Source organism: Giraffa tippelskirchi, chromosome 8 (assembly GCF_054371585.1).
Source record: "Giraffa tippelskirchi isolate mGirTip1 chromosome 8, T2T-mGirTip1v1.2.pri, whole genome shotgun sequence".
Taxonomy (NCBI): Eukaryota; Metazoa; Chordata; class Mammalia; order Artiodactyla; family Giraffidae; genus Giraffa; species Giraffa tippelskirchi.
Genome location: NC_137282.1, coordinates 138,145,341 through 138,158,051, shown reverse-complemented (window position 1 = coordinate 138,158,051; position 12,711 = coordinate 138,145,341).

Sequence of the window (12,711 nt, the reverse complement as noted above, 5' to 3'; positions counted from 1 at the left end):
GACACAACTGAGTGACTAACACAGACTGTTCTCCATCCTGCTTGTTGTCAATTTACATTCCCCCAAACACTCTAAGAGGGTACCCTTTCTCCACGCCTTCTCTGGCATTTATTTTTTCTAGGCTTTTGGATGATGGCCATCCTTACCAGTGGGAGGTGATACCCTACTGTAGTTTGATTTGCTGTTGTTTAATCATGGGTCAATCCTAAAGGAAATCAGTCCTGAATATTCATTGGAAGGACTGATGCTGAAGCTGAAGCTCCAATACTTTGGTCACCTGATGCGAAGAACTGACTCATTGGAAAAGACATGCTGAGAAAGATTGAGGGCAGGAGGGCAGGAGGAGAAGGAGATGACAGAGGATGAGATGGTTGGATGGCATCACTGACTCGATGGACATGAGTTTGAGCAAGCTCCGGGGGTTGGTGATAGACAGGGAAGCCTGGCGTGCTGCAGTCCATGGGGTCTCAGAGTCGGACACGACTGAGCGACTGAACTGAATCGTGAGCCATATTGAACATCTTTTCACAGGCTTTAAAAAACAAACACAGAAGGAAAAACCTTGTAAGTTAAAATGACCTTCTGACACTGGCTGTTTTAAGGACAGCCTCTTTGAATTCTTTTCCGATTACCTATCACAGGACATTCTTCAGGGCGGGTGGTCTTTACAGCCGGGCAGGTGCCTTCATGAACAGGATGTGTCCCTAGGCACCATCTTTATAGTTGTAGTTACAGGACATGTCCACAAGGGGGCAGCACATCTTCATTTCCCACTCAGATTCCCAGGTCAACAAGAGCCCTAGACAACAGTCGTGTTCAAGGGTTGTAGATTTTTTGGGAATGTGCCACGTCTAGGATCTCATTGCTTTCCCCCCTTAGACTTCACTCCCTGCCCAAAGCCCTGCCAAAACCTCGAGGTGTGGGGTGCTGTCCTACTTAGGTGGGGGGACCCTGAGGAAGAAGGTTGCCAGTGGGAACTCCAGCGCTGGGAGTCACGGAGGCCAGGCGACGTTCCAAGGTCCATCATCCTCTCAGGGCACTAGGCGTGGCTGAGCTGTAGGAGGGCCCCCCTGGATCAGGAGGCCGGGGTGCCATGCACAGGGGACCAGGCACCCCAGGTCCAAGTGGGGCTCGTTTGCTGGCGCCTCCCCCAGTCCCCTCAGCTCCACCACACTCCAGCCTTAGGCTCCAGAGCTCTTCAGGCTCCAGGGATGTGACACCAGCCCTAGTCACGAGGCCGAGGGAAATTCCCTTGGCGTTTCTTTTCTGTTCTTTTTAAATTTAATTTTTATTTTATATTAAAACAGAATGGGTTTTCAATGTTGAGTTTGTTTTCAGTATACAGCAACCTGATTCAGTTACACATGTGCATAAGTCTGTTCTTCAGATTCTTTTCTCATTTTGGTTGTTACAGAGTGTTGAGTAGAGTCTGGTTTGTTATATAGAAGACCTTGCTTTTTGTCCATCCTATGTATACTAGTTTGCGTTTGCTAACCCCAAACTGCCAATCCTTCCCTCTCCCACACCGCTTCCCCCTTAGCAACCAGAAGACTGTTCTCTATTTGAGGAACTTTTTGTAACTGTGGAGGTCATAAAATATTTAGGATTAGTGGGCTACATAGCACCTCTGTCTCATATTCTTCATTTTTAAAAACACACTGTGGGCGTAGCCCTCTTATCATCAAATGGGATATTCTAGCTAATAAAAATCATTCATTTGCAAAGATGGAAAGTCATGTGAAATGTGGTTTAGTGAAACCAAAAAGAACATCTTTTCTCTATCTAAAGACCTTGTTCCTTTTTATAGTGAAAAAAGATGTTATCCATCAGCCGTACATACATATATATTCATTTCTTCCCTCTTGTTCAAATGGGAAAACTGTCTTGCTCTATCCAAGGCCAACCACGGCATCTGTTCTCTGGTTCCCAATTCATTTTGGTCACTTGATAAACTTTTTCTTTTTCATTTGTTTCCTTTGCAAGGAAATTTCAAATTGTTTTGTTTTGCTTCATTGCCACCCCACAGGGCATAAAGGATCTTAAATACTCAACCAGGCATCAAACCCATGCTCCCTGCATTGGAAGCATGAGGTCTCACCACTAGACCACCAGGGAAGTCCCTCCAATTGTTGTATTTATGAATTCCTTCACTTCTGCTTTTCCATTTTCTCCTTAAGTCACTCCATTCTTTCTTTTACTACTGCTACGTCTCTGAAATCCTTGTCATTAAGGTCAGTAATACCTACAAGACTTAGTAAGATAGCATCAGCATCCATTAGCCAAAGAAAAAGAGCAACAGTCAAATAGACTGCATTCTAATCTGAGCCCTGGAATTTTTCTAAATGCTATTAGGCTTTGGGAGTCATTTATTAATAGTTTCTCCGTTTTCCTGTTTTATGATAGCAGTAATAAACAAACCTACCTTGTTGGACAGTTTGAAGGGTTATAATTAGCCTATAAAGAGCCTGGCAGCTATCAGGCACCAGTGGTTGTTCAAGAGGCCACTAAATGCTTACTGGAAAGATACATTGGTGCCTGAAGCCCAGTGAGCTGAGGCACCTTGATAAAACACAGTTGGGAAAGGACCAAGTTCTGGAAGGAAAAAAAAAGGTCGTCATCCTTTCGGGGAGGCTCTTCAGTTCTCACCTTATCTTTGGAGAGCAGCTTGCCCAGCACCAGGCCTGGTTTACTCGACTTCCCTTTCACTCTAGCTGTCCCCTCCTTTGGCCCCAGCGGCCAAGGCCCTGATCAGGTGGGATCTCCCTGGAACGCAGATGCAAATTTCTCTCCCACCCACCTCCTTCTCTTTTATTTTTCTTGTTTTTTAATTTTGTACAGTGGAATAGCAGCTGCTGCATTTTATTAAGAGTGAATTTAGGGAAACATGTTTTGGACCTAATCTTTTCTTGGCAAGACTATGAAGGGTGTAAATTTCTCAACATCAAACTTCTTCTCCACCTTAACCACGTAGCCAAGGCTGACATCCCCAGTGATAAAACATATCCATGTCACTCACTGTGATATGACAGGAGGAGAAGTGCATTTCACCCCTGGAGTAGTTAGCCCTAAAATCCATAACCCCATCTAATCGCGAGAAAACATCTGGCAAACCCCATTCTGCAAAACACCTGACCAGTATTCTTCGAAAACGTCAGTCATCAGAAACCGAGAGAGCTTGAGAAACTCTTGTAGATGAAAAGAGTTTAAAAAGACACGATGGCCACATGCAACATCAGACCATGGGTTGAACTTTGGAAGAGAAGGGACACTAGCAAAAAAGTCTGGGACCAGTAGTGTTGTACTGTTAGCATTGTGGGCTTCCCTGCTAGCTCAGCTGGTAAAGAATCTACTTGCAATGCAGGAGACCCCAGTTTGATTCCTGGGTTGGGAAGATCCCCTGGAGAAGAGATAGGCTACCCACTCCAGTACTCTTGGGCTTCCTTGGTGGCTCAGATGGTAAAGAATCCACCTGCAATGCAGGAGACCTGGGTTTGATCTCTGGGTTGGGAAGATCCCCTGGAGGAGGGCATGGAAACCCATTCCAGTATTCTTGCCTGGAGAATCCCCACGGACAGGGGAGCATTAGTATTGTGCCGGTGTTAACTTCCTGATTTTGACCACTGTATTATGATTATGTTAGATGTCAACTTCAGAAGAAACTGAGTGAGGGATAATAAAGGACTCTTTTGTCTTTGCAATAGAGATAAACCTAAAATTTTTATTCTAAACCTAAAATTATTTAAAAGAGAAACTTATAAAATCTCTTCTGATTCCTAATGTTGATCAGATATAAACACTTTAATAGTTTTATAATTTAAATAGTATGCTTTTATTTTTCCAGCTTATACTTGGTGTACTTGTACTTATACCAAGGTTTCAAAATTTCCCCCCAAACTGCCCTATACATTTTCCACTTTGTTAGTTTCTCATCTCATTTTGATTTATAAAGTACCTGCATACATTCTCTCTTACCTAGTCTTTACATCTTCTTGAGATGGATAAGAGTCCTCAGCCACATTAAAGATGAGAAAAATTATAACAAAGACAGTTTGAGACTCACTTTATATGGTATCTGAGTTAGTGACAGAGTTTTGTCAAGAACCTGAATTGGTGCAACACTTTAAAAAAAATTATGAGCAAAGGATCTGAGCAGACATTTAAGATATGCAAATGGTCAAAGCACATGAAAAGATGTTTACCATCATTAGTTATCAGGGAAGGGCAAATCAAAACCACAAGGACATAGCGCCTCATACCCACTAGAATGAATGGCTGGGTCACAAATTCAGACAACAGCAAGTGTTGACGAGGGTGTGGAGAAACAGAATCCTCATACGCTTCTGGTGGGAACATAAAACGGTGCACCCGCTTGGTCATGCTCAGTCACATCCAAGTCTTTGTGACTCCGTGGACTGTAGCCCTCCAGGCTCCTCTGTCAGTGGGATTTTCCAGGCAAGAATACTGGAGCGGGTTCCCATGGTGCAGCCACTTTGGAATACAACCTGCTAGTTCCTCAAATGATTAGTCATAGTTATCATATGATATAGAAACTCCACCCCTCTATATATTCCCCAAAGAAATAAAAACATACTAATATATCCACAACAAAAACTTGTACATGAATGTTCATAGCAGCATTTCTTATATTAGTCAAACATTGGTCTGAAAATTCTGAAAGTAGCAAGAAGTGACCCCCTTAAAAAGGGGATACTTTTATAGAATGTCAACTATGTCTCAACTCCTAACACATAGTATCAATCAAATTCAAAGATTCTTTGTACCCGTTCATTAGTTGATGAGATTTTTCCATTTAACATGCAGGGGTAAATAAATGTTAGTGATTCCCACTCTTTCAGAGTAAAAACATTTAAATAAATATATAATTATATTTTAAATATATAATATATACTGCAAGTTTAAAACAGTCCTGAACAGAATAGAGATGTAGTTTCCATATTTTTTAAGATTTTTTTTTTTGTGGATCATTTTTAAAGTCTTTATTGAATTTGTTACAATATTGCTTCCTTTTTTATGATCTGGTCTTTCAGCCACCAGGCATGTGGAATTTTAGTTGCTTGACCAAGGGTCAAATCTGCACCCTCTGCATTGAAAGATGAAGTCTTAACCACTGGACTGCCAAGGAAGTCCCTCCATTTCTTTTGATTTGAAAATTACATAGAGTGTATTTTTTTCCTCAGTCTACAATGTTTGACGTGCATAGCAATTTTTCAGATTCTATGATAAAGCCATTATGTATCAGGGACAAAGTTTGGGGACAGCTATTAAATAACTATTGTTGTTGTTCAGTTGCTAAGTCAGGTCCAACTCTTTGTGACCCCATGCACTATAGCACGCCAGGCTCCTCTGTCCTCCGCTACCTCTAGCTTGCTCAAATATCGAATAACTATATGCAAACATAAAATATTCTTTATTATCTAGATGTATCCTCACTGGGAAAAATTATCCATGTAAGAAAGTTGACACCTATCTTCATTTGATAGCACCTTCCAAACTAAAGCTAAATAAAACATAATAAACAGAAGAAAGAGCTAAAATTTTAAATGTCTTCCTTTGATATTTCAGAAGTTTCTTCGACATTTTTGGTACCTTGAGACCAGTGGGAATCCAGTTTGTCTTACATAGAAAACAAAATGATATAGCAGAAAAAAGTTAAATTTAGGAAATTGGACAGACATGTTTGGCCAGGCTCTGCTTTCTATCTGCTGTGCAACCTTGGGCAGGTTGCTTAAACTCTCTGAGCCTCAAGTTATTATCTGTCTATAGAGTTCTCTTCTACTTGGCAAACTTAGTTTTACTGTCTTTGCTAAGGATAACTTCACATGTCCTCTAGCTCTTCTTATGTCAAGCCTACCACATAAGGGGATTGAATTAACTTTTTTAAGGAGCACAGGCTCTCCTAAGAAGATTTTGACTTACACTCCATTTGTCCCTGGGATGTCGAGTTAAAAGGAGATTTATTGCTATAAATGAAGGTATCTATGAGAATTACCAGGGACAAAAAATGATGAGGAGATTCCTGAGGTAAAATTACATTGAAACAGAGGACTTCCCTGACAGTCCAGTGGTTAAGACTTCACCTTCTAATGCTGGAGATGAGGGTTCAATCCCTGGTCAGAAACCTAAAGCCAAAAAACTGAAACATAAAAACAGAAGCAATATTGTAACAAATTCAATACTTTAAAAATGGTCCACATTTTAAAAAACATCTTTAAAAAAAACAAGTTCAATAGTTTTAAAATGGTCCACATTGAAAAGAAATCTTTAAAAAAAAAAAAAAGATCAACAGATATTTTTACCCACAGTTTCATGAATAGAATTTAGGTGGTCCATGTAGTTGAATAGGGGGGGAAAAAGTTCATTTAATTGAGATTCAGTATTTCCATTAGTAGTTTTATGGTTTTTGTCATCAATAGAAATCCCAAATAATTTTCTCCCATATTATACTTGTTCCAAATACCTTAAAATACTCATTACTCCTTCTTTGAAGTTTTACTAGTTATTAAAAATGCCACTAGGTCATGTTATTTTCTATATTGTGAAGACGCATCTCTATCAGACTTTTAGGTTTTATTATATTTAGATCAACAAATTTCAGGGCATCTGGTCACCTTGATAATTCTATCCACGCTATTTTGTACATTTAAGAAATATTTCAAGGGTGACTTCCCTGGTGGTTCAGTGGTTAAGACTCCATTTTCCATGCAGAAGGTACAGGTTCAATCCTTGATTGGGGAGTTAAGATCCCACATGCCTCATGGCCAAAAAAACAAAGCTTAAAAGAGAGACAATATAAATTCAATAAAGACCTTTAAAAAATGGAATACATTTTTTAAAAGATCACTTTAAAAAGGTAAATTTAATTAAAAAAATATATACTTCGAGAAGAGATTCAGAGACTTCAACGAACTGCTGAAAGTATCCATGGAACAAAGAATGTTAAGAACCCTTGGCTTAAGACAAGGGCCTACACCCCCCAAACAGCTGCTCTGGGGGTGCTGTGCTCTGCCGGGGCTCACTTGGTGGTAATGTTCTGGGAAATCATTCCACAGGCAGGAAGGCTGATGAGGAAGCCCTAGGGAGGGTACAGGGCCCCCCAGCTATAGCCCTGAAAGGTGGAAAGAGCCTTTGTGGGAACAGGAAGAACTTTTTCTTTACTAGATACATCTGAACCAAAGAAGGTTCCTGTTTTCTCACCACTGGGAAGAGAAGCTGGACTAACCATCCTATTAGACTAAAGAAAGCCTATGACTTTTTCTGGAAATAAAGCATTCAGTTCAGTTCAGTTGCTCAGTCATGTCCGACTCTTTGCGACCCCATGGACTGCAGCACGCCAGGCTTCCCTGTCCTTCACTAATTTCTGGAGCTCGCTCAAACTCATGTCTGTCCAGTCAGCGATGCCATCCAACCATCGCATCCTCTGTCATCCCTTTCTCCTCCTGCTTTCAAGCTTTCTCAGTATCAGGGTCTTTTTCAGTGAGTCAGTTCTTCCCATCAGGTGGCCAAAGTACTAGAGTTTCAGCTTCAACATCAGTCCTTCCGATGAATATTCAGGACTGATTTCCTTTAGGATTGACTGGTTGGATCTCCTTGCAGTCCAAGGGACTCTCAAGAGTCTTCTCCAACACCACACTTCAAAAGCATCAATTCTGCGGCGCTCAGTTTTCTTTACAGTCCAACTCTCACATCCATACATGACTACTGGAAAAACCATAGCTTTGACTAGATGGACCTTTGTTGGCAAAGTAATGTCTCTGCTTTTTAATTCACTATCTAGGTTGGTCATAGCTTTTCTTCCTAGGAACAATCCTCTTTTATTTCATAGCTGCAGTCACCATCTGCAGTGATTTTAGAATCCCCCCAAAATAAAGTCTGCCTGTGTTTCCATTGTTTCCCCATCTATTTGCCATGAAGTGATGGGACCGTGTGCCATGATCTTAGTTTTCTGAATGTTGAGTTTTAAGCCAACTTTTTCTTTCTCCTCTTTCACTTTCATCAAGAGGCTCTTTAGCTCTTCTTCACTTTCTGCATAAGGGTGGTGTCATCTGCATATCTGAGGTTATTGATATTTCTCCTGGCAATCTTGACTCCAGCTTGTGCTTCATCCAGCCCAGCATTTTGCATGATGTATGCTCCACAGAAGTTAAATAAGCAGGGTGACAAAATACAGCCTTGACATACTCCTTTCCTAGTTTGGAAACAGTTTGTTGTTCCATGTCCAGTTCTAACTGTTGCTTCTTGACCTGCTTGCATACAGATTTCTCAGGAGGCAGGTAAGGTCGTCTGGTATTCCCATCTCTTTAAGAATTTTCCACGGTTTGTTGTGATTCACAGAATCAAAGGCTTTCGCATAGTCAATAAAGCAGAAATAGATGTTTTTCTGGAATTCTCTTGCTTTTTTCAATAAAGCATTAGTGAAATAATGAAACGGAGTCTCTGGACGTCATACCAGGATGACAGTTGGGTGCTTGAGTAACTATTAAATTGTTTAAAATCAGTGGACCAAGTTCAACTTGTAAAAACAAAAAATTATATCCACCTGTGGCAGGATTAGAGCTTTCCAGGTGGCAAAAGCAGTAAAGAACTTGTCTGTCAGCGCAGGAGACACAAGACGCAGGGTTCAATCCCTGAGTCAGGAAGATCCCCTGGAGGAGAGCATGGCAATTCGCTCCAGTAATTTTGTCTGAAGAATCCCACGGACAGAGGAGCCTGGTGGGCTACAGTTCATCGTGCCTTAAAGAGTCAGACTCGACTGAAGAGACTTAGCCTGCAGTACCCCCGTGGTGGGATTAAATGTGGTGGATAAATAGGCACCTAACTCCGGGTCTAGAATATAGAAAATGCTGGAAATCTTTCAGCATCTTTATCCTCCGATATCCCTCTATTGTAAGATCCACAAATGTGGAGAGAGAGAAATCATTGAAGAGCAGAAGTGGGGTTTTTTCAACCAGGTTTGTTAACAATAAATAAGCACCCTCAAATTAAAATTTCTAATTTTCTAATATTAATTGTTATCCCATTTTACAAATATTCAGAAATTGAGATTAAGAAATTGTGTCGCTCTCCTGAAGCCACCCTGCAGGTTAAGGATCAGCCCAGGGTGGGATCCTGGCTTATCCATCACTTTCAAAGTTGCCTCACTTACTGAAAGTCTGTGAGTGGCACTAAAGGAAAGTCATCGCTATTTATGCTTCAAAATCCCCTACTCTCCACCCTGTGCTCTTTGCAGCTAAGAACTGTCAGGAGAGGAACTTCCCTGCAGTGACTGAGACTCCGTGCTCCCAGTGCTGGGGCCTGGGCTCGATCCCTGGTCAGGGAACTAGATCCCATACACTGCAACTAAGACCTGGTGCGGCCAAATAAATAATTAAAAAAAGAAATGTCAGGAGTTTTCCAAAGACTGTTGAAACCTTCACGGTCACCCCTTGAAGGGTGTGCACACGCATTGTGTGCCCTGCACCTTTTATGCCATCTTTGTTCCTTCTAAACTTCCTACTTTGTGCTTGACTTTAGTTTTGTTCAAGCCACAGAGGTCCTGATAAGGACCCCTTGCTGACCAGAATCACGAAAGAGCAAACAGCAATATTAAGGTTATAGCTGTGGTTCTACAAACCATAATTTAAAAGCAGCTTGTAAAATGAAGTTGTCTCTATCGCCCTTCTGCATACCATTTGGACTGCCTTCTGAGCTTTTTGCTCCCGTCAAGTCTGTCTTGAACTTAATTCATCTAAATGGTATTTATCAATTGTCCACTGCGTGCTGGGCATGGCACTGACTCTAGATAACAAATGATGGTACAACAAAGATACAGCCCTGGTCCTCAAAGTGCAACAAGCCAGCCAGGGAGAAAGCAACTTTTTAAAATGCCATCTAAATAACACACACCCCATAAACACAGCACACACAACCAACTAATTGTGAAAAGTGCTGTGAAAGAAGAGGTTATGATTCAATGAGAGATGACTGCGAGAAGTTCAGTAAAAATAGGAGTGAAGGAAGAAACATTTTAAGAACTAAGAATGATGTGCATGAGGTATGGGGAAAGAGCGTGTAGAGAGAATGCTCCAGATGCTTAGAGAGAACAGCTTGAGTGAAAAGCTGAAGTACTTTCCCCAGATCTCAGATGGCTGAGATTATTTCAATGCAAAGGTCCATAATCAGAAGAAGGGCAACAAATCTGAACTTCTCAATGTCTAATAAATACTCCCAATATTTCTCATTTTTTGGAATAGTTTAAAACCTCATGGATTTCTGATATTGTTTAGATCTCCATGCAATGTATAATTTGTTACTTGATGGATTTTTTTTATAAGGGACAACCATTTTCTTTTAATTTTTTTTTTTGGCTGCCCTGTGTGGTTTTTGGGGTCCTAGTTCCCCAACCCAGAGAAAGCAACCGACTCCAGTACTCTTGCCTGGAAAATCCCATGGATGAAGGAGCCTGGTGGGCTGCAGTCCATGGGGTCACTAAGAGTCGGACACGACTGAGCGACTTCACTTTCACTTTTCACTTTCATGCATTGATTGGAGAAGGAAATGGCAACCCACTCCAGTGTCCTTGCCTGGAGAATCCCAGGGACAGGGGAGCCTGGTGGGCTGCAGTCCATGGGGCTGCACAGAGTCGGACACAACTGAAGTGACTTAGCAGCAGCAGCAGCAGTTCCCCAACCAGGGATTGAACCTGGGGAAACCCAACCAGGGATTCCCCCTGCAGTAGAAGCATGGAGTCCTCACCACTGAACTCTCAGGGAATTCTCTGTTACTTGGTGTTTTACAACCTCATGTAGAGTTTATCAACATGAGTACTTTGCACTTATTGTCTGTTGGAATTATCTTGAGCACCCTTTGGGCCACTGCAAAACCAGAAATCAAAGTGGGGAACATACCTATGTGTTCCCAAAGTTAAACCTCTAAACCTACTCCTATAGAGTCTCCTTGGAAGGAACAGTGGAAATAGCCATTATCAAAAATGTAGAAAATAAACTTATAATTACTAAGGGAGAAAGTAGGGGGGAGGAATAAATTGGGAGATTGGGGTTGACATATACACACTACTATTATAAAACAGATGAATCATATGAACCTACTGTATGGCAAGGGGAACTCTAATCAATAGTCTAATGATCGGTATGGGAAATGAATCTAAAAAAGAATGTATGTGTGTGTGTGTATGTGTGTGTGTGTGTATAAAACAATCATTTTGCTTCTGTTGTTTAGTTGCTCAGTCATGTCTGACTCTTTGTGACCCCATGGACTGTAGCACATCAGGCTTCCCTGTCCTTCACTATCTCCTGGAGTCTGCTCAAACTCATGTACATTGAGTCAGCGATGCGATCCAACCACCTCATCCTCTGTCACCCACTTCTCCTCCTGCCCTCAATCTTTCCCAGCATCAGGGTCTTTTCCAATGAATCAGTTCTTCGCATCAGATGGCCGAAGTATTGGAGCTTCAGCTTTAGCATCAGTCCTTCCAACGAATCCAGAACACCTGACCTGCCTCTTGAGAAATCTGTATGCAGGTCAGGAAGCAACAGTTAGAACTGGACATGGAACAACAGACTGGCTCCAAATAGGAAAAGGAATACGTCAAGGCTGTATATTATAACCCTGCTTATTTAACTTATATGCAGAGCACATCATGAGAAACCCTGGGCTGGATGAAGCACGATCTGGAATCGAGATTGCCAGGAGAAGTGTCAATCACCTCAGATATGCAGATGATGACACCACCCTTATGGCAGAAAGTGAAGAAGAACTAAAGAGCCTCTTGATGAAAATGAAAGAGGAGAATGAACAGTTGGCTTAAAGCTCAATCAAAACTAAATCATGGCATCCAGTCCCATCACTTCATGGCAAACAGATGGGGAAACAGTGGAAACAGAGGCAGAGTTTATCTTGGGGGGGGGCTCGAAAATCACTGCAGATGGTGACTGCAGCCATGAAATTAAAAGATGCTTACTCCCTGGAAGGAAAGTTATGACCAACCTAGACAGCATATTAAAAAGCAGAGACATTACTTTGCCAAGAAAGCTCTGTCTAGTCAAGACTATAGTTTTTCCAGTAGTCATATATGGATGTGAGATTTGGACTATAAAGAAAGCTGAGCGCCGAAGAATTGATGCTTTTGAACTGTGGTGTTGGAGAAGACTCTTGAGAGTCCCTTGGACTGCAAGGAGATCCAACCAGTCTATCCTAAAGGAGATCAGTCCTGGGTGTTCACTGGAAGGACTGATACTGAAGCTGAAACTCCAATACTTTGGCCACCTGATGCAAGGAACTGACTCATTTGAAAAGACCCTGATGCTGGGAAAGATTGAAGGCCAGAAGAGAAGGGAACAAGAGAGGATGAGATGGTTGGATGGCATCACCAACTCAATGGACATGGGTTTGAGTAAACTCTGGGAGCTGGTGATGGCCAGGGAGGCCTGGAGTGCTGCAGTCCATGGGGTCGCAAAGAGTCGGACACGACTGAGTGACTGAACTGAACTGAGCTGAACTTCCAAGGAATATTCAGGGTTGAGTTCCTTTAGGATTGACTGGTTTGATCTCCTTGTTCTCCAAGGGACTTATATATACTTTTATATAACTTAATCGTTTTGGTGTACAGCATTTTTAATTTGAAAATGTAATAGAAAGAAAAAAGAGTTTGGACACTTGTGTGCAAAGGGTCATTTCTATCAGCTGGCTACTTCC